Source organism: Pan troglodytes, chromosome 7, assembly GCF_028858775.2.
Source record: "Pan troglodytes isolate AG18354 chromosome 7, NHGRI_mPanTro3-v2.0_pri, whole genome shotgun sequence".
NCBI classification, from domain to species: Eukaryota; Metazoa; Chordata; class Mammalia; order Primates; family Hominidae; genus Pan; species Pan troglodytes.
In genome coordinates this window covers 81,179,619-81,201,630 of record NC_072405.2, presented here as the reverse complement: position 1 = coordinate 81,201,630, position 22,012 = coordinate 81,179,619, and the positions used below count along the sequence as shown (strand labels likewise).

At 38.2% G+C, this 22,012-nt stretch overlaps 1 protein-coding gene across 1 annotated transcript in view; it reads right to left on the bottom strand.

Moving 5' to 3' along the window:
- KCNB2 (potassium voltage-gated channel subfamily B member 2) overlaps positions 1-9,448 on the bottom strand; it is a 397,881-nt gene extending 388,433 nt beyond the window's left edge. The window contains exon 1 of the mRNA XM_528164.9: positions 8,784-9,448. The gene's annotated coding sequence lies outside the window, so the exon portion shown is untranslated. The remainder of the gene's footprint in view (positions 1-8,783) is intronic.
- Between the last annotated feature and the right edge of the window lie 12,564 nt (positions 9,449-22,012).

Sequence of the window (22,012 nt, the reverse complement as noted above, 5' to 3'; positions counted from 1 at the left end):
AAAAATCTATTGTTAATTGTAGCCACCTTCATCAATGATCTTAGCTAAATATTTTGGGTAACTTACCGCAGCTTCCGTATTTAACACTTGTTTCTTCACCTTGCACTTTTTTTTTTTTTTTGACACAGAGTCTTGCTCTGCTGTCAGAGCTGGAGTGCAGCTCTGACTCCAGTGCTGCACCAGGCTGGAGTGCAGTGGTGCAATCTCGGCTCACTGCAACCTCCACCTCTCAGGTTCAAGCAATTCTCTGCCTCAGCCTCCCAAGTAGCTGGGATTACAGGCACCTGCCACCATGCCTGGCTAATTTTTTTGTATTTTTTTAGTAGACACGGGGTTTCATCAAGTTGGCCGGGCTAGTCTTGAACTCCTGACCTCGTGATCCACCCGCCTTGGCCTCCCAAAGTGTTGGGATTACAGGCGTGAGCCACTGCGCCCAGCCCACCTTGCACTTTTGTATCATGGAGATGGCTAATTTTTTTTAAACCTGTGAACCAACCTCTGCTAGCTTTGAACTTTTCTTCTATTTGAAGAAACAGAAGAACAGAGAACAAAGAACAAAGAATTTCTTCTAAGATAGCAAACCAGGGTCTAAAGAAGGAATGTGCCCTATTGCCAGAACAGGGGGCCTTTACCAATATCCAAGAAGAACTCACAGAAAAACTCACTTCTCTCAGCCTTCATGGAATTGAAGAGAGTTAAGGTCTTGTTCTGGATTAGGCTTTGGTTGAAGGGAATGTTGTGACTGATTTGATCTCTCCAGACCACTAAAACTTTCTCCGTATCAGCAATCAGACTCTTTTTCCTTTATTATCATTCATGTATTCATTGGAGTAACATTTTTAATTTCCTTCAATAACTTTTCCTTTGCATTCACAACTTGGCTAACTGGAACAGGAGGACTAACTCTCAGCCTATCTTGGCTTTCAACATGCCTTCCTCACTAAGCTTAATCCTTTCTAGCTTTTGATTTAAAGTGACAGACATGTGATTCTTCCTTTCACTTGGATACTTAAAGGTCATTGTAGGGTTATTAATTGGTCTATTTTCAATATTGTTGTGTCTCGGGGAACAGGGAGGCCCAAGGAGAGGGAGAGAGTTGTGGGAATAGCCAGTCAGTGGAGAAGTTGGAACCCACACAACATTCATCCGTTAAGTTTACCATCTTATATGGGCACAACTCGTGGTGCCCCAAATATCACTGATCATGGATCACCATAACCTATATAACAATAACATTTGAAATATTGGGAGAATTACCAAAATGTGACACAGAGACAAGAAGTGAGCACACTGTTGGAAAAATGGCACCGACAGACTTGCGTGATGCAGGGTTGCCACAAACCTTCAATTTGTGAAAATCGCAGCATCGGTTAAGCACAATAAAACAAAGCACCATAAAAATGAGGTATGCCTGTATATTGGAGGCTGATAACTTGCCTTTTAGTACAAAAGTTTCTAGACAATGAGGGGCCATATCCAGACTAAATGGTGGTGGGCACTCGGCATCAGCCATAGAACCTGGACTTTGAGATGGATACAGTCTAGGTGAGATTCAGGTTGTTTTCTGGGGTTGAGGTTTTCCTATCTGTAGCCAGAGAGCAGAATATAGTAGAATTTTTGTTTAGCAAAATCTATGCTTCCCTTTCCATGATACAGAAATATGACTGGAAAGTGGCCTCCCACCCAGAGGTTGCATGCTCCAGCCCTCTTTGTATACTGACAGAGCAATGTGACTATCTCTTCAACAGAATGTGAATGGAAGCCAGGTGTGTCACTACTTGGGTGTGCCTTCTCTATGTTCATTCTCTTCCACAATGTCAGCTGCATGCAAAGAACTTCATGTTTCTAGTATCAAGAGCAAGATTTAGGTCCCCAAATCACTGCACTGAATGCATACATTGGGCTCTCATATAAGCAAAAATTAAATGTCCACTCTATTAACCACTGAAATATGGAAGTTTAGAAGTTAAAGTTACCTCAACTAATACAATCACCAGTGAAAAGCAAAAAAGGAGGGTAATGCCTACTATTATGACCTGTATTGGGAGGTGGAAGACTTGGAGACCCTTAGATTGCAAGTGTTTGCCGTCAGGAATTCAAATCCTCCTCCCCTTCTTCGCCATTCCTGTTTAAAGCAAGTCTTAGACATTATCTTAGTTGTATACCTTGAAAGACTCCTAACTAGTCTCCAAAGTATCAATCTTTTCTCCTGTTAAAGTTCATCCTATTCACATTAGCTCAGAGATTGTTGCCAAAAATAAAGTGGACTACGCCACTTTTTAAAAATTTTCCATTGACCCTCTCTCCCCCAACAACCTGCCTTTCAGGATAAAATCCAAATGATGTAGGATGGCATAAACACCTTTCACATCTAATCCTCAACCTTCTTCAGCCTCGTCTCCCATCACTTCCCCACAACTGCCAATGCTGACCTTCAGTCACCAGCCAAGCCCTTTTCATGACATTGCTTTGCAAATGCTATTCCTTCTGCCTAGAATGCTCTCCATCCACCTCCTTTTCCACCTGGGGAATGCTTACTCAACTTTTAAAAATGAACTTAGATGTCACTTCATCTCTGAAGTCCTGTCTGACTATCCCACGTAGAAAATGAAACTCTTCACAGTGATAATTAAATCATCAAATTGTGCCCACTAATAGGATGTCCCTAATGTTTAGCAAACTACATAGTTTGATTTTGTTGCTATTTATTTTGTATTTAGTCAGCCGCTAAACTTACCTTCATACTAAAAACATAGAGTGCTCAGCTTTTTCAAAATAGCCACCCACACAGTAGAATTGGATTGGCTTTCTTCAATGGGAGAATATAGCCATAATCAGTGCTGCTGAATGAGAGGAATATGATCCTTTTGAGTGAGTTTCCTAAAGTTGTCAAGTGTTTGAAGGGCAAGGCCCAAGAATGCAGGAAATCCTGCTTCCTCCATAACTTTTACACATCTCACCAGACATATATGTAAATAAAAAACTTGCTTACCGTTATCTGTGACTAGACCCTAGCCCTATTGTTCACAGCATGTTTTTACACAGGAATTTTCTAGGAATGATAGAAGGTGCTATCACCAAGATTTGCTCACCATTTTGGGAAATTATGTCACCAGCTATCATGCTGCTCCTGTTAACTGATTCATTAATCCAGTACACCCACATCTGTTTGCAATTGCTGCTGTCACACTCAATGAATATATTTATTTTGCTCTTATTTCAAAGTGCCAAATATATAAAAGTGTTACCAATATTCAATTGAATATTATCATCTTATCCAAGTTTATCTTCTAATCTTATCTGAACTTATCTTCTTATCCAAACGTATGCATTTTAAGTAGCAAGCATCTATTTTAGTACATCTTTTAGTGTAGTTATATCTGAGCATACACATATTGATAAGCCTACTATTTTATCTTAAGTTGCTTTCTTCTTATTTACTCTTTCTATTACAGATAGGGAATTTATATTGCTTTTTAAAATGTTATATGTGTAGATATGATTTATTATCTATAAATATTATTTCAGGAAAGTAAAGGGGACATTACAAAGTACTGCTTATAAAAAGGGGGTATTGGATCTGACTGAGTAGAGTGTTGTGACTCTAAATATATTTAGAAATTCAAAGCAACTGTATTTTCTTACTGTTGGGATGCTTCTGTCATACAACTACTCCGTTGAATTGCCATCCCACTCTATCAATAGCATTTATAATATTTGGTTGTGATTTATTTCTCTACAAATGTAGGCTGTGAGTGCATAGTGTCTTATGCATATTTATGTCTCTAATAACTGGCTTAGGACTTGGCACACAGAAGCTGAGTAGATACCTTTAGGATGAACTACCAAATGAGAACCCTGAAGGGATTGCAGTCCCTGGATTTCATGGTAGAACTCTGAATCAATTATCCAGTGCTTTGCCTCTATCAGTCTTACATCGTTTCCTTCATTCTGCCAGATGTCAGTTACTTGTGTACAAATACCCTCTCCATTTTCTCTCCTCCTTGTGGGCCTAGGCAGTACTGCATTCACCTCCGTATCTCAAGTGAGTCTCACACAAAGGAAGCCAGTAAACATTATGTAAATCAAATGATTCCCCAGGAGTATTGCCATACATAATTTTTAATTTTTAATTTTTAAGTTGGCTGTGGGTTTTTTTAATACTAACAGTACTGTACTTCAGGTATATTAGTTATTAAAAGGGCTTTGGTGGATTGGTCTGAGGACCTAAACATCATTTAAAGTACTATTTTTATAAGGAAATGTATACAAGTTCTAAAATACCCAAATTTTTAAAATGAAATTTTATCTAATAAGCCAATTGTAGGTTCAAGGTTGGCTATACAATGTGATTGAACCTGTAAGACCTAATAATTGTGTGAAAAATTAAAATGTCAATCATGAGGATATGTCTAAATATTTGATTCTATGGCTTCCTGCAGGCAATATTTAATCATTTTAGCTTTCAAATTTAATCTGGATGACATTGTTCACATAAACAGAAGTTGTAGCTATTTAGAAAAAACTTTTCTTCAAATATATAAACTTTTCTTGATGAAAATCTCAATTTATGTTTTCATAATGTTATCATAGTAACTCTGCACTTAATAAAATAAATGCATTCTAGAGACTATACTAGTATGTAAATCTGTTAAGTAACCATATTTTAATTTCTATTGAAATATTCATGTTATGTTTCACAGGGAAAAAAATGGGGACATGCATAAAAAATTATATTTCAGAACTAATAATTTTTAAAAAACAAATAATTCTAAAAGTAGCTAAATTAAACAAATTTGTAATACTATGTTCAAAATAATTCACAAACTTGTTTTTAAAGAACCTGAAGATGAAAATAAACTGACCAATGAGATCATCTGCATCAGCCAGCCTCATTTTCTGTGGTCACTGTAAAGCTAGTAGTTTCTAAGGTGTTAGCATTCAGATAAAATCCCACCTACATTATAAAAATCTAAACTACCTTCTTATTTCAAATTTATATTGAAAATATGGGGGTTTTCTCTTACTTTTGGCCTTTTTCAAGCATCCTCCTGTACTAATAAGCAGGGCATCCTTTGGTGAGTGAGAAGATACAGTTCCAAATAAATCTAGGAACTGCAAGCATTTTTTCTTGTTCTGCCTGGGCTCGTTTTTAACACTTCTGAATATCATAGTGGTTAAGTGAAGCCAGAGCGCCTAGGTTCAAGCTTGACTTTACCATTTATTTCCTATATGACTTTAGACGAGTTAAGAAAAGTCTCTGAACATTAGTTTTCATATCTATATAATAAAGGGCATTTCTGACAGCTACACCATAGGGTGGTTGTAAGAATGAAAATAATATTTGTAAAATGCTTAAAACAGTATGTGCCTCAAGTAAGTGCTATAATAATAACTTTATTTTATATACGTCAATAAAATAAATAGTATTACTTATAATCATAATACTCTACATTTAAAATGAAATATTTTAATGAAATTATTATTACTATTATTTTATTGTTTTATAACAACTGCCAAATGCATAGTTTGTGAAAATTTTCATGATCCTCTTCATGGATCTGTCTTAATTAATTTGCTAAGTATAAAATTATTAAGTGCATTTCTGTATAAAAGAGATCTTTCATTTTGAACTATAACTGATTTTTCAATTAGTTTTTCAAGTTTTTTTCCCCCTAGAATATTCTTGGGAGCAGGGCCTAGCTTCTATATTTTTTACATTTGTTATATTCTATTCAAGCACTCTTCTCCTTATATATATATATTTAGTAAGTAATAAATGAATTAATGAATGAGTCAATGAGTGGCTATGGGACATCACATCAGATAGCAAAGATAGTTAAAATTCAACCTATAGGAATACGCACTTTTTAAGATAATATAAGAGGGTTTGGCTTACACAAGTCAAGGGATTACTCGTCTCACACACATGGCTTTCTGCCTCACAACCCGTACTTGCAGTAAAGAGTTGGTGGGAATACATATTTAAGAAGCACAAGGAGGAAATAAGCAATGAAACAGAATGGTCTACAGATCTAGGCTATAAAGATACTTGTAGAATGTGACTAAAAAATCTAATGCTGCTCTGCTCTATAAAGTTTATTCTATCACTTGGGGAGTAACAAGGCCATAATCCCTAGCCTTAAAAAAAACAAACAACAACAACAACAACAACAACAAAACTCTGGGCTAATAATGCCTTTGTATTGTCCACCTGTCTGAAGCTTCTGTGAAAATAATAGAAATCACGATTTTATGCAAAATCAATCTGAAGAATATAAACAAATCTCAAACAATTACATTTTGAAATAAGCAGAATATCTTACCTTTATATATTTTCCTTAAAATATGCATGAGATTTCCTATCAATGTTAAGAATCTTCCTTTGGAATTAGTCTTTAAGAGATAGCAAGTTTTAAAGGAACTAATTTGTTCTTTATGAAGAAAAAAATGCATTAGGGCAGAATGAAATATATCTTATAGGTTTCCTAGATTTGGGTCTACTTTCACAATATGTTATATACATATACTGATTTCTCTACCATATAAGAATGCCAGATACGCATTCAAGAAAAAATATTTTTCAACGTTTAACGAAGATGCTCTGCAGACTTGCACATTTGTAGACATGCAGGCAGGTATATAAAACACGTGGACAGACACACTATTAACTTGAGAAACGTGACTGAAACCATATCCTGCCATTTCGTTATTCTAGCAATCTCACTTTTATTATCACAGTGAGTGTTAAAAAGGCAGGAAGTTGCCCTATTGCCTAAACAATGAAGTTTTAAAAGCCAAACAGAAGGGAATGGATAAAGTAATAATTTCTACTAACTCCTCTGAATATTCAGTAAATATGTATGCTTGGAAAGTTGAATTGTTGGACTTGGAGAACAGTGAAATGCAAAATAGTTTCAACTGATGCATGGATTGATTCTATTTGGAAAAACAGAAGAAAAGAAAAGAGAGGCAATAGAAAAGAAAGATGTGAGATGAGAACTCTCAAAGTGGCAGGCAGGAGGGTGATTTTTCTGGAGTCGATACGTGTGGGTTTGTGTATGAGGGAGATTTGAGAACACTAACATGGAGAGGGAAAGGTGAAGGTTAAAGGAGCAAGAAAACAAACAGAACTGCCAAGTTCTTTCTCCAAAAGTCTGAGTAGTGCCAGAAAAGGAAGAAGGGTACATTAGACAGAATTCTATTTGCGATAAACAATTGTTCTAAACCTGAAGGCAAGAGGGAGGGGATTATGGTTTTTACTTTGTGGAAGCATATTAACTCTTCTAGGTGATAAGGATACTTTTCCTTCAGTGGGGAAGAAAGTTATTTCTACGTTGGACCTTCAGTATTTTCAGAGAGTCCATGCAATCACACAAGTAAGCACTTTATCCATGCCCTTAAATTAAAAACACCACCTCAAACAGCAATGAAATGCGCATACACATGTGTAATGTGCCAAATTACTAAACTGTTCGAGTTAATTTAAGAACAAAGAACTCTCTAGCCTAGATGTCTAGTCTAGATGGGTTTTATTCATGTATTACGTTAAGCTTTGGACAACTTTATATTTATTGACACACACACACACATGCCCCTAAAGACTGAAATAGATAAAACAAAACTTTATTTTCTTTATATGTAACTTTAGAATGTTACCCTCTTTTACAAAATCTTTCCTGTAAGTTATTCAGCACTGACAGGTAAGACAAGATTTTTGACCGAAATCTATCTCTGGCTTGTCCTATGAAATGTAATATATTGATTGCTGTTTATTGGTAAATAAACCAAGAGACTTCCGACCCACACTATACTACACATTTAACAACAATAACAATAAAATGCTTACTCTTCCTTTCCCTCAGTTTCAAAAAATCAGATTCCCAACAAAATAAAAAAATTAATCAATGCAAAAATGAAAATGTGATACGATACTTAAAATCTTGACATTACTACACAACTTGATTAGAAGGAATGTTGAACCTGCGCGGAATTAACCCAGTGTATGTGCATACTAAATTTTTTTCAATGTAATCTTGTATGCATTATTACTTATTGTTGAAACACATGTGCAGTCATAAATGTTGCATAAATGGCATGTTTGTGCATATTGCACACTGACAGTTTTTATGAATGAATACGCATAAATGCTCACAACTCGAGAAAATGGATGGCGGCATACTATTTTGAAGAGGATCATTAAGCATCGGGAGCAAATGATGAGGCAAATGGTCGATGTCTTTTGGTGCTATTCAGGGCAAACGTATTCCCAAGTCCCCTAGCAGAGTGTGTTGGAAACAGCCATGAAGCTCTTTCCTTAGAGACCCGTTCTCCCTCTCAGGAATCGTGCTACAGAACGGAGACCGCGCACCGCTTGAAGAATAAAATGCACGCATGTCTCTGTGTTCTGAGGATCGTTCATACATCAGAGACATCACACTCCCTAAATCCAGTCCCACAAGTGTGTGCATGTGAGTGTGGCATTTACCAACAAATGGACGGAAGGCAACAAGAGCTCGGCTCCTAGAAATAACATCCCCATCCCTTCCCAGTCAGGCTGCTGGGAAGCTTTTCAGGGGCTAATACTTGAGCGCCTTCCCCACCGGGAAGGAGCCTGACATTAAAAACCCTCTCAGGGCTAAGTCAGCTTTGTGTGTAAGTCCACTGGGCGCCATATGGCAGTTTCCAATTCCTTTAGCAACTCAAGTCTGGCTAGGCTGCCGCGATGATTCATTCTTAAAGGAAGACCCCCTTCGGGGAGCAGCAATGCCCCCGCCACTTACCTAGCTCCCACAGACCCCGCTCAGCAGGCGGCACGGGCTCGGGCACCACAAAGGGCTGTGGGATTCCCCGCTCCCTCCGGGGAGCCTCTCCCCGCGACGATCCCCTTCGCCAATGATCTGTCGCTGGAAATCCCCCTCCCCTCCACAGAGAGGAGGGTCTCCCCGGCTGGCTGGAGCTCCTGGCGTGCTTTCCCCCTGTCTTTACATCCCTGACTCTGGTTCACGGTCTCTAGTAGGAAGGCTCAGAGGAAAGGCGGCGGGAGGAAGCTAAGGCATCCTTTAAAAGAACAATAATCTTCATCGATCTTCACCCCCTTCCCCACACGGGGTCCCCATCCCCCTGCCGCCGCCACAGCCACCCAGACAAGAGAGGGCTGGAACAGAAGAGGAAAAATCGAGCGGGGCTGAGCTCGCCGCGCGGAAGGAGCCAGAAAGCGAGCCGCGCCAGCCCGGGAGTTGCCGCTCGCTGGGGCTGCCCGAGGCGCAGCGGCGGCGGCCGCGGGGGCGGAGGGCGGAGGGCGGAGGGCGGAGGGCGGTGGGTGCTTGGTGGGTGTGTGTCTGTGGCGGAGCAGGGTAGAGGCTGCGCGCGGGAGGCTAGGCGGGGCGCTCTGGGGCGCCGCTCCCCCGCCCCGCAGCTAGCCGGCCCGGCGCGCACACAGGGCTGCGGCCACCCTAGCCTCCCGCTCCGCCTCCTCCCGCGCTCCGCGCACCCGCGGGCTGGAGCGGCCGCCGCCTTCTCTTCCTCCTCCCCCTCCCCCTCTTCCTCCTCAGCGCTCCCGGCTGTCAAGGTGGGCGGCGGGGCGGGATGGCTGGGCTGCGCGAGCCGGCGGCGCACCGCCGGGGACGCCGGGGCTCTGCCTCGCGGCGCCAGAGCTGTGCTCTCGGCCGGGGACAGCGCTCTGGTGCCCAGGGCGCGGCTGGGGCGCGGGCAGGCACCGCCCACACCTCGGCGGGGTGCCTCCTTCAGCTTCCGCGCGCCAGCCGCTCCTGCTGCCCCGGGCCTGGCTCCACACCCACCTGCTTCGCTCTGCAGCTCCCACCCGGCTGCACTGGACTAGAGGGACGCAGCCCCCGCGGCTGCCGCGCAGCCGGGGCCGGGAAAGCCCCGGGACGCCCCGCCGCGACGCGCTCCGGCGGCTTCGCGGGATTCCCTCGGCCCTTCTGCTTCCAACTGCAGGGCTGTCCTCCCGCCCGCCCACAGCAGGACCCTGACCCTGGGCTGACTGCTCGACCCCGGGGAACTGGGGCGAAGACAGATGGCTCTTGAGTGGTGGTGCCAGGATTATTTTCCTGGAGAAAGAGCTGCGGAGATAACTAGGAGCGCAGATAAGATCTGACTTTCCTCGGGGCACCTGCAGCCCCGCTCGCTCGGGGGCCGTCCCTAGCCCCAAGTGACCCGGCTTTCCTGGGTTTGAGGGTAAAGCCGGGTCCATGGCAACCTTAACCCTTGCTTCTCACGGGGGCGCTCTTCATACCCTTCTTTCTTTCCTTTGCCTATCAACTTACCAGCTGGAAAACTATGCCAGGTTACCCCTTGGCGAGGCCGCCGGGTGAACACTTAGACCTGTACCCACTTCCAGGGCTCGGTAAAGACAATGAACTTGAATAATAACACTGAGCCTTACATATTTCTGACTCCAGTGCTCCTTCACAGGCACGAAATAGAGACAGCTGGCACGGTTACAGGGGCTTTCAGGAAAACAAAGTAGCTCAAAACACCTTTTAGAAACGAACGCAGGCCGTGAAAAGTCTATTTAAAGCTGGGACTCCTGAGTTTCTATAGACCAAGAAGGATGGCTGTTGAGGAAGGTCCAAGTACACTGTTTTATTTATTTTTATTTATTTACTTATTTATTTATTTTTTCCTTGTATCTTCTGTTTATTGAGTGTTTTTTAAAATTTTATTATTATTATACTTTTAAGTTTTAGGGTACATGTGGGTTTGTTACATATGTATACATGTGCCATGTTGGTGTGCTGCACACCTTAACTCGTCATTTAGCATTAGGTATATCTCCTAATGCTATCCCTCCCCCCTCCCCCCACCCCACAACAGTCCCCGGTGTGTGATGTTCCCCTTCCTGTGTCCATGTGTTCTCATTGTTCAATTCCCACCTAGGAGTGAGAGCATGCGGTGTTTGGTTTTTTGTCCTTGCGATAGTTTGCTGAGAATGATGATTTCCAGTTTCATCCATATCCCTACAAAGGACATGAACTCATCATTTTTTATGGCTGCATAGTATTCCATGGTGTATATGTGCCACATTTTCTTAATCCAGTCTATCATTGTTGGAACCAAGTACACTGTTTTAAATATACTCCATGTCATCCTTGCCTTAGTTTTAGCCCTGATATGCCCTGGAATGCGCTATCCTCTCTAATTCTCTGCACCTTGACTTCCCACCTCGCTATGGGGAGGTGGCCTTACTTTGTACTGAGGGTTTTTGGTTTTGTGGTGGGTTTTTGTTTTGTTTTGTTTTGGTTGTTGTTGTTGTTTTGAGGTGTCAGACGTTGGGCGGGATATTTGGCATGGAGGTTGGCCCTTCTGATGTTGTCACCCTCCAGCAAGAAACTGCCCTGCCCTTTGCTCTTCTTGGGGTTTCTCAATTATGAACACTAGGAAGAGGACACCCAGATTCCCAAACTCTTATCCCCAACTCTGGCCTGGTCCCAAGCTCCAGCTCTGCATTTCCAGGGACCTGCAGGCAGTCCATTCCCTCCCGCCCATCCTTTCCACCCTCCCACACAGTTTAAATACTTTCTGCCAATTGCTTTTCCCCACGCAAAACCCTGACCATATCATTTCCCTACTCACAAATATTCCCTGGTGTCCCATTTCCTACCAGACAGCATCTGCCTACCTCTGTGCCATTGCATGCGAGTATCTGGGATACCCTTCTCCAGGTCTTACGTCCAAAGCATTACAGTCCTGGAAGAGTCACTTCAAACTCTGCCTCTTCCATGACTTCTCCCTTTTGGTGTCCGTCGCACAATGTCCCAGCAATCTTTTTAAGACATATATCACCTTCCACTTCCTATACCATGTATTTACTGTGTACATTTCTTAACATTTTAAATTCTGGGTTCCTCCAGAAACAATTCCATGTCCCTTTATGGTTTGCATTCTTTACGTCTAACCCAAAGCCACACATGTGAGAGATACCTATTCATCTAACAAAGATTTATTTTGTAGCTTTTATCAGTCCCTCAATATTTGTTAATTGAATGGAATTTACAAAATAGTTTTAGGCTAGAATTCTTCAAATTAGTTTTGAGTGTGCCTAAACTTAAGTTAGCATGAGTTTTTATAAATTTAGGGGTGCCAAAAATCTTTCTTTAGTAGCTCTGTATCAACATTAGTGATCGCCTCGCTAAGAATTTAATAATTTGACAAATATTTGTTTAAGTTTTTACCTTAAATTTCCATTAGATTTTAGAAATCTGAATCCTTTCGCCTGCTATCTAAGTGGTCATTAGTCAAGAGAGTAAATTATCCATTGGGTAAAACACAATGCTGCTATCTCCATTTCTGGGAAGCAGGGTACTAGGAGTAAGTTATCCATCAGCTCTGAGCCCTGTATATGAGCATGCAATGACAAGTAAAAACAATCTTTGGGGGGAAAATAAGTCTAATTTTGCTTCCTAAATGACTCATAGCTCAAATGGATTATAGAGAATCACCCCTGGTATACAAGTTGTTTGGAATAGCAGAGTTCTCCGTATGCACAGCTTGAATTCCGGATGGCTGCAGAGACTCTTGTGTTGATTATCATCATGTGGCTCCACTTCCTTAGTAAATTTGGGTAATTTGGGGTTTTGTTCAGTTGTTTGCCAAAGAAAAAATTTAAATGATCTAGCTGAAAAGTCAGACATGTTTTCACATTGCTCCCTTTAAGTCTTTTGTTTATCTTTATTGATATTTACGGAACTGTTCCTTTTGCTTGTATTTCAATTTCTCAGAATTACCTTGAGTTATGACTAAATTATATTACAGTAAAGGAGAGAAATATCTGTTTGGGATGTCAAAATGCTTTCTTCATAATGCTTGGTAAAATAAATAACTGTAGTATAAATTTAACCTGAAATAGCCTTATGCGTATCATTAGATACAATTTAGAGGAAGAATGTGTTTCCTCATGTATCATATGCTGGTGTATAAAAATATATATGTATTTGTACACAATACCAAACATAATAGATTCCTGGTGTTTTTTGGCTGAATGAAGTATCTGAGCAAAACCAATTAAAAAAAAGATACACCTGCAACAACATGTTTATCACAGCACAATTCACAATTGCAAAGATATGGAGCCAACCTAAGTGCCCATAAACCAATCAGTGGATAAAGCAAGTGTGCTATAAATATAACATGGAATACTACTCAGCCATAAAAAAGAATGAAATATTGTCTTTTGCAGTAATTTGGGTGGAGCTGGAGGCCATTTTTCTAAGTGAAGTAACTCAGTAATGGAAAGCAAAATACTGTATGTTCTCACTTATAAGTAGGAGCTAAGCTATGGGTACACAAAGGCATACAGAATGGAATAATGGACATTGGAGACTCAGAAGGGGGAAGGGTAAGAAGGAAGTAAGGAATAGAAAACTACTCATTGGGTACAAAGTGCAGTACTCCGGTGATGGGTGTACTAAAATCTTAGACTTCACCACTATACAATTCATCTGTGTAACCAAAAACCACTTATACTTCTAAAGCTATTAAAGTAAAAAAAAAAAAATTAAAAAATAACGTGAATCCCATTAAAGGGAGAAACATAAACATATATGTAAATGTGTTGTGAGTGGGTATGTGTGTATATTCTAGAAGGATGTATATTAACAAGCTAAAAGAGTTATCTCTGAGTTGAGAGGCAGGTTTTGTTTTATTTGGTATAAACTGGTTATACAAAAAAGGGTAGATATTAATCTTCAAATATCAGAACCATGAAGACACTACTTTCATTCTTAATCATAAACCACGTATATACACAGAATGGGACTGTACTTTTTAAATTTATTTTTTTATAAGGGCAAATATTTCTATGGTACTTACTGTCATACAAGAAAGTGACCACTGAAGGGTACACAGAATTTATCATATTGTTAAATGTAATATGCCTTCTTTTCTTCTTCTAAATAAAAATATAGGAAAGCTTGAGCAAGTTTGAGCAACTCACAGAATCTTAGCCACTGAAATCCTACACTAGCACATTGCTGTGAAGGTTTGAAAAATAAATGAGCTGTCTGTGTGTTCTTCCTTGAGGAGGTAAGTACTATCTCATTGATTCTTTCATAGTTAGTTGAGATTTGGCTGTCCTTTGATGATTTAAAGTAAGAGATAAGCTCCAGACTGACTGTATTTGTATTTTTTTAACAGTTCTTATTCTGAGTATGAACTTTCTGAAAAATGCCAGATGTTTAAACACGTATTTCTGCCATGTAATAGCATGACTATAGGTATTATGTTTGAATCCACACTTAGACCAATTTGCAGATATCATTAGTGTCTAAGCAGCCTCGTTTGTTCTTAGGAATCCATGAAGCTTAGGGTAAGGGGTTTCTGGGGCCAGTGAACTGGAAATGTTAAAAACATGCCACGTAGAATCTGAAATTTAGCCACATTATTCCAAGACGTAGTGGAACAAGGATTGGATTCCTAGTCAGATTCAAGTCCCATCTCTCTTATGTAATTGTGCTGTGTAGTCAAAGATAAATAAAAGGCCTTACTACATGTCAATCACTGGTCTGAATTCTTTATAGGTATTGGCTAATTTCAGCCATAAAATAGTTATTTAAAGTAGATAATATTGTTGTTCTCCCAGTTAATAAAGGAGGTAACTGAACTAGAGAGAATTTTTGACTCAGGATCATACTTAAATTAATTGGAATTTGACCTAAGGCCATATGACCTTAAAATTTTAGGCTATATTATGCCTACTTCACCCCTCATGGATAACATCTTTCTGCTCTCTCATTACATTGTCTAGAGTTCATGTGGGAAACTATTATATAAAATATTATATAGATTATATTTTATCAATATAAATCTTCATTTATATTATTAATAAATTTATCTTAATATAAATATATTATATAATTATATAAAAATTATATTGATATAAATATAAATATAATGCTATATTGTATTAATATAATATAATAATATATTAACATAATATAATATATTGCTAATAGATTTGTATTAATATATATTTATATAAATGTATATAATTATACTTATGTAATTATTGTATATTATTATATACAATAATTATTATATTTTTATTTTTAGGTATAAATGTGAGTGTTGCCAAACACAATCTACATAAAGATTGTTGGTTGTAAAGGGTGATGGAGGTAGGTCATGTATCTTTTGTTTTCCCAGCAGGCAGACTGGTGCTGATCCACCCACAGGGCTCACTAGTAGTCTAATGACTTTTGTCTGTAAATTTGATCTGAGATGCCTGGGCACTTGGGGCACAAGGCATATTGCCTTGGACTATGATGAAGGGTTTCAGGCTTACACAGGTAAGATACCTATGTGGATCATAATCCACCCAGTAGTATTAAACACTTCAAGATTTTGAACGTACCACCAGCACAGTGGAGCAAAAAGCTCTGGGGCCCTTAGAAATAACAAATTTAGGGCCGAGCATGGTGGCTCACACCTGTAATCCCAGTATTTTGGGAGGCTGAGGTGGGGTGATCACGAGGTCAGGAGTTCAAGACCAGCCTGGCCAACATAGTGAAACCCCGTCTCTAGTAAAAATACAAAAATTAGCCAGGCGTGGTGGCAGGTGCCTGTAGTCCCAGCTACTTGGGAGGCTGAGGCAGGAGAATCGCTTGAACCCAGGAGGCAGAGGTTGCAGTGAGCCGAGATCACACCACTGCACTCCAGCCTGCGCGACAAAGCAAGACTATGTCTCAAAAAAAGAAAGAAAGAAAGTAAAAGCAAATTTAAAGCACTTCCTATGCTTTGAACAAGAGGAAATGGAATCATCAACAGTAGAGGAGGTGTAACCAGTTACAAGTGAAAGAGGTGCTTTGCAAATACAAGGGCATTATTCCCAGCTCCAGACTTCACATCATTATAAACAAAAAGTGGATATAATGACAGAATATATCCCTACTGGCCAGGCAAGGACCTTGCCTGTCAAAAGCCATAAAAAGCAGGATGAAATTAGCTACCCTCAGTCTTTTCTGATAAATTTCCATGTGGACACAAGACTCAAAAAATCAATTGAGTTTAACTTGTGGTAACTAGTCCCAATAGTGCTTTTGTTCCCTTCTGGGAATAAAGCATGAGCTGATAATACATTCAGCTGAAACATACTTTCGAAGGTGTCATTAATTCTAAGAATGATGGAAAAGTAATGTTGCTACATTTTTTGGTTTTCCTTGTAGTTGGTACTCTTGTACCTTCAAAACCTTATTTTCTCATCAAATAGAAATATTGGTCATTCCTAGGATCTATAGCTTGACAATCATGATTTCCCAGAACTAATTAAAGTTATGTTTTAATGTTTTTTTCTAAATAAAATGTATTTTGGTAACAAGTATAAAAAGTCAGAGTGTTTTATAAGCATCCTAACATTGAATATTCAATAAAATTATATCAAGAACTTAACACAATGATTATTGAAGAACAATTAGTGTTAAAGATAAATAGATGTGAAAATTGATAAACTCATATGAGAAGGTATATGAACTCAATTATAAGCACATTGTACTTAAAATACCACTACAAAGACAAAATAATTTTTTTTTCAATAATGCCACCCTACAGGTTGCTTAATTACTACTAACAAATTGCCACTTTATGGACTTGAATACATATACAAATTATGGCACTCATATTCAATATTCGACTTCATATGTTACATATATATTATTTGATGTAAAATATTATCAAAGGGCATTTTAAATGTTTGGTTCTGTTTAATCATCTATTTCTAGTCAATAAAAGACTTGTTTCAACAAACACAGGTATATATTTTAGAACAGAGCAAGTGATTTTGACTGAAATTTAAAAAAGCAGAAATGAAAAAAATTTAAAGCAAGACTTGTAAATGACCATTCCTCTCCACCACCACTTCTACTCTAGGCATAGCTAAACAAGGCCAACCAGATTTTAGAATTTGTTATATTTCATATTTGGTTTAGCTAATCACAGTGCTTACAGAGATAATCAGATATGGAAAAGGAGAATCAAACATGGAAATTTAATCTTGCTAAATGAGTCTAATTAGCACAAAACAATCTAATTTGACTTGCTGCCCCTACTTTCAAATAAGTTCCCAAACTGCCCCAGCAATCGATCAATTTATCTGGCACTTTGTGGGTGATATTGGTTTCATTAAAGAAGCAACTCTTCATGAGATTTAAGTTGGCTATGACACACCTTTTCATATTCCTTTCCACCACATAAGAAAGTGAGTGTAATAGAAAACTAACCTCTCCTGAGAACAGCAACAAAAATAAAAAAACACATTCCTGTTGTGGTTAACGCTAATTGGATTAGGGGGCTGAAATCTCACTTGCATTAGAGAATTTCTCTTGTTCCTTCTTTCTGTACTTTTTCTCAACACCAAAATTAGACCTTGATATGATAACCAGAGGTGTACATCACTACTATCAGGTGAGGTTCCCATCTATGGTACCCAGAGAAAAATGTGTCAATCTTTTATATTGTTTTAAAATTACCGAATGCAGTAGTCATGACAACTCCATTTGATAACAGTTGATGCAAAAGAAATCTAGTGTAATCTCATCACATACTCTAAGTTGCATTAATTAAAAATATTTCTAATAATTGTATTCCTATGAAAAATCTCTGAGGTTCAGCATTTTGCACAAAAATCTGAAGGGTACCATATAGGATATCATGAAATAATTGTCTGGAGAAGAATGTGTTTCTATGTAATACCTAAAATGAAATTTGCCTATTAAGAACTACAAGCTCAAGAGACTTCCCAGGCATAAGACTTTCAATACAGTGCCAGGTTATTGGCTTATGTAATTTTCTGTATTGCTTATGGCAATTACCAATAGTTATAGAACTAGAAACTAATGCAAAAAAAAATTAATGAAAAAGCAGAGTGGATATATTGAATTAGTTAAATAGCCAATGCCGAAGAAGGAAGAAACACTTTTCTGTCTCTTTACAAACTCTCCAGTTTATTCCCTGAAGCCTGAAATTTGAGTGCCCATAGACAATATTATTGTTTGGCTTTCAGAGCTATAAAATACTCCTGGCATCTCCATTTGAAAAACGTGGCTGCTGACATTTAAATGACTCTGTTAAGATTTGACCTGGAAAATTACAGTTGACGCTCTACACTTTATTACCAGAAGAACTTAGCCACATTAGAAGGAGTTGGAAAGGAGTAATACAAACAATTAAAGAGGAAAATAGGAAGAGGGACATTAAAATTGTACTGTTAGAAAAATGATGATGAAACTGAGATGTAGAAGTCCTATGTCCAAAGAATGATGATGAAGTGTGAAGATAATATGGAGATTATATTCAATTTGTTTAAAATGCATACAATAAAACATAAGATTAAAGAAAATTAAACCTTCTATTTTAAAAAAGATGCATTTTACAATATACAAAAAAATTACAAAATACAAAGTATTATTCTTTAGGTGTCAAGTATAGTAAGCCCCTCTTAAAAGAAAACAAAGCGAAACAAAATAAAAAGATACTTAGAGTTACAGAGGGTAACTGCTCATGATAAAGAGTTTCTTTTGTCATACTCTCAAAGAAAACCCCCAAAACCCCCCAAAATGCTGTTTATTAGAACATTTTTTTCTGATAATGCTCAACAACATAATGAGCAACTGAGATGTGATGCTTTCTTTGATTATTTAAATAATAAGGCACATTAGATAATATATCTTGGGGCCTCTTTTATGTTGAAAATGTATAGTTATATCAGGTTCTATAAGCATTAACATTATTAAATACTTGGACTACCTATTGCTATATCCTGTCATACTTATGTATTTAGAGAATTGAAATTCTAAGTCATGTCAAAATGAAAATTTACTTGGCTATCTCGTAGTAAATGATTTCAGCACAAAGTACTGCATTTTTTTCCAAATAAATTTGTGGATTTAGCAAGGTTTTTAGTTTTCCTATTTAACACTCCTTCCTCCTCTTCTTCATATGATCACACTTGATGAACAGTTCTATATCTATCAAAGTTAGACTTGCAGTTTTAGTAGCTAATAAATACATACTCAATTCTACCACAAGTTACGTTATTCCTTGGAAAGTTGCATGGAAACAGTGAAATGAGGAAAGACAACTAAGTGTTGAATGTGTCTTCCTCTCTGATGTCACTACATTTTTCTCCCTTGGGAACCATTGCCACCCCTAGAACTTTCATCTCTATGCAGACAATTTCCAAAGCCATATTTTCTAACCCTTGAACAATTTTCTAACAATTAGTGTTATGTTTCCAACTGTCTTTTGGATCCTTTCACTGGGATATTATGCCATGATCTCAAATTAATGAGGAAACAGATATAGAAATCCTGAGATATTCAGAGATATGAAACCCATCACAAGTAGCTAGGTATAGAAATCATTATTAAGAGCACTTCCTCCTTATCACCATGCCTACCCATGATATCACCATCCCCCAGCATCGAAGCTTTGACAGTCATCTTAATTCATAGCCTGCTCCTCCCCACATTGTTACTTACCAAGTCCTGATTTTTCTTTCCCAGTGTCTTCTAATCTAGTCTTGCATATGCACAAACATACACACACACACACACACACACACGCACATGCACATACACTGCCTCGTTCCTTGCCTCATACCCACAGTTCCCTCCAATGGAAATTTCCTTCCCATCTCCCCTTCCAAAATGTTTACTGTTTGGTTTAAGAACATTGCAGCTGGATTTAAGAATGATTCCCTGTTGTCTATAGGATAAATCCCCAGTCTGTAGCCGGAGGTTCAAAGGTTTCCATGATTTGACTCTACTCCCATGTTACCACCCTCATTCCCAACACATATTCCTGTAGTCACTATCCGTCAAAGAGACGTGGACTTTCTCAGTTACATACTTTCAACTACCCCATGTTCTTATCTTGGAATACTCTTTCTTTCCTTCTTCACCAATCAGAATTCTGAAAAGTCCCACTTAAATCTCATTTATACCCTGAAGCCTTTCTTGGCTGCTTTAGGTAGAAGAAAGTCTCCTAAACTATAACCTATTATCTGCTACTCATCTATTCTAGAAAATGGTAACATTTAGGAATAGACATATTTTTTCCATCATATATTAGATTAGATTTACTATATATATATAAAATACTGTCTCATAATTAATTTTCATAGAGAATTTCAAAGGCCATCTGTTTGTTTAATTAGATGATCAGCATCTTAAGAGAAATTTGGTAGATAAATAATTAAAAACCACTAGCTTTGAAGTCACAACCATCTGTATGGCTCAATAAAAACTCAAAACATTACCATGAGAATGGGCAAGTTATTTAGCTTCTCAAAGCCTTGGGATGTTGGTTTGTAAGAAGGAAGAAGATATACCCATCTTGAAACTTCATTTAGGAGAAAATGTGGTATATATACATAACAAAATACTATTCAGCCATTAAAAATTCTAATTTGTAGCAACATGGATGGAACTAGGGGTCATTATGTTAAGTGAAAAAAGCCAGACACAGAAAGACAAATATCACATGTTCTCACTCATATGTAGGAGTTTTAAAAAGCTGATTTCATGGAGGCAGAGTGTAGAATGAATGTTACAAGGGGCTGGGAAGGGTGGGTTGTGAGATAAAGGGAGATTGGTTAATGAGTAAAAACATACAGTTAGATAGAAGGAATAACATTATCTTCAATAGCACAGTCAGGTGACTATAGTTAACAATAATTTATTGAATATTTCAAAAGAGCTAGAAGAGAAGATTTGAAATGTCCCCAACACAAAAATATGATCAGTGTTTGAAGTAATGGTTATCCTAAATACTCCAATTTGATAATTACACATTGTATGCATGTATCAAATTATCACATGTACTGTATAAGTATGTATTATGTATCAATTTAAAATAACATATGTAAAGGTGTCAATCCTGGAAGGCTCTCAATAAGCATAAATTCTTCTTTCTCTTTGTGTTTTCTCAGTAGCTGACTCACAGTGGGGACTTAGTCAAAATAAATTAATAACCCAAATTTTTGTAACAATTTACATTTTTATCATTTCTCAGGAAAAAACTAGCTCAGTGTCACTAGAGCCAAAGCACATATAGAGATTGGAGAGTAATAGAGTTAACAATGAAAGTTCAAACAAGACTGTGGAAAACCTTGATTGTCAAGCTATACACAATTTTACTCACTTACTCTGAAATAAGACATGCTGAAACACTTGAATCAAGAGTCGCCTCTTTTAAATTTGCCCACATTATAATATATGGAAAGCAACCAGTGTAAGTGTTAGACACTTGCAAAAGCATGAAGATGGTTTCAGAAGGCTGGGCTAACATCCCGGCCTTGACGATGAATAGCTGTGCAACCCTAGGCAAATCCCTTTACCTCACTGAGCCTCTGTTTTCTCATCTATAAAATAGAAGTAATAATTCCATTGTCATGGAATTTATTTGAAGATTAAGTAAGATTAGGTATATAAAATATTATTCATAATATGCAAAGAACCACATGAATGTAAAATATTAAGAATGCCACGTGTCCTGCTTTAGAGATTATAGTATTATTAAAGTTAGATTTGGTGAGATACATCATAGGGTTTGTAAATCTTTACAAAAAATTAAGATGCAGGTCTATGTTTATGGTGGAATGGGAGTTTAACAATAACGTGATGATGGAGTTGACTCCTATTTCAGAGGAGGGCCACAACTACAAAGAAAGTAACAGTACCAAAAGCAGTGGTCCCTGTAAGATGGGCTTATTCAACTGCTATTTGTCCTTTTCTTCTTTTTCTGATCCCAGTGCTGCCAGATTTCAACAGCAGGCTAAAATCCCATAAAACAATAGTATAATGTGACTGTTTACTAAATGTGTAAGACAACATTGACTACTGGAAAAAGTAATAGCATTACATCAAGTTAAACTAAATCCAGTAGGCAGAAAATTCAATAGAATGTTGCAAAACAAAAGCATGCATCTTGCTTTGAGCCCTAAAGACCAACAAGGGAATGGTGGTGATGGTCTCCATGTGGAAACATTGCCTTGAGT